The sequence below is a fragment of the Carlito syrichta genome, unplaced genomic scaffold, assembly GCF_000164805.1.
Source record: "Carlito syrichta isolate Samal-C Ts95f unplaced genomic scaffold, Tarsius_syrichta-2.0.1 Scaffold169078, whole genome shotgun sequence".
NCBI classification, from domain to species: Eukaryota; Metazoa; Chordata; class Mammalia; order Primates; family Tarsiidae; genus Carlito; species Carlito syrichta.
The window spans coordinates 855,197-856,078 of record NW_007113174.1 but is presented as its reverse complement, the minus strand read 5'-3'; positions in this window follow the sequence as shown (position 1 = coordinate 856,078).

The following is an 882-nucleotide window of genomic DNA, read 5'->3' as shown; positions in this document are numbered from 1 at the left end:
TGCAGTTTGCACTCAATCAAAATGAAGAGTAATTGATTCAGTGGGAATAGAAAAAAATGCAGCAGATTATTGACAGTGATTGTCTTCATTAAGGTGATAGAGTTCTTTCTACTTCTTTCACTGATTTTTCTATATTTTTATTAGTAATAGATGCTTATTTTACTATCAGGGAAAAGCAATTGTAAACAAAACCTAATCACTAAGTTGAAAGACCAAAGTCAAATTTACACAACAAGGAGGCAGATTGGAATATAAGCAACAAGCACTCAGATAAGACATAAAAGTGTGAATTTAAGTGGAGACTTTGCCCCTTCCCTTACTCACTGCGTGATCTTTTCCAGGCTTGGTGTCCTTATGCATAAACTGAAGATGAAACTGTCTCCTTCATAGAGTTGTTCTAAGGATTATTTGAGATAATGCCACTGAAAATGCTTTACAGGCACTAAGTAGTGAAAGGTATTATTACTAATGCTGTGAATTGGGTCTGACTTCAAATGGCATGCTCTGGAAGTCAGGCCTATTGCAGATACCACTAAGCATATTATGGGATTAGGAAGGTCAAGTCCAAGTATCACAAAAGTGGCTTAAATGTTTGGTTCTTCTCACCCCATGGATGTTACAATTTGCTCAAGATGAGTGAACTCCAAAGTCTGACTAATTCAAGTGTCCTTTCTACTCGCAATTAAAACTCAGGCATTGAAGACTACAGGGTGAGTGAGTTGACAAATCCCTTGGGCTCATGTTTCTTTCATCTTCTTCTGGGCTAGGATGAAATCACAAATGTCTATTTTTATTTTATTTTCACAAGTCAGGCAAACTATAGAGAACAAGTCAATTTATTTTTTCTAATCATCAAGAGAAAAAAAAAGTGGAGCTCTGGCT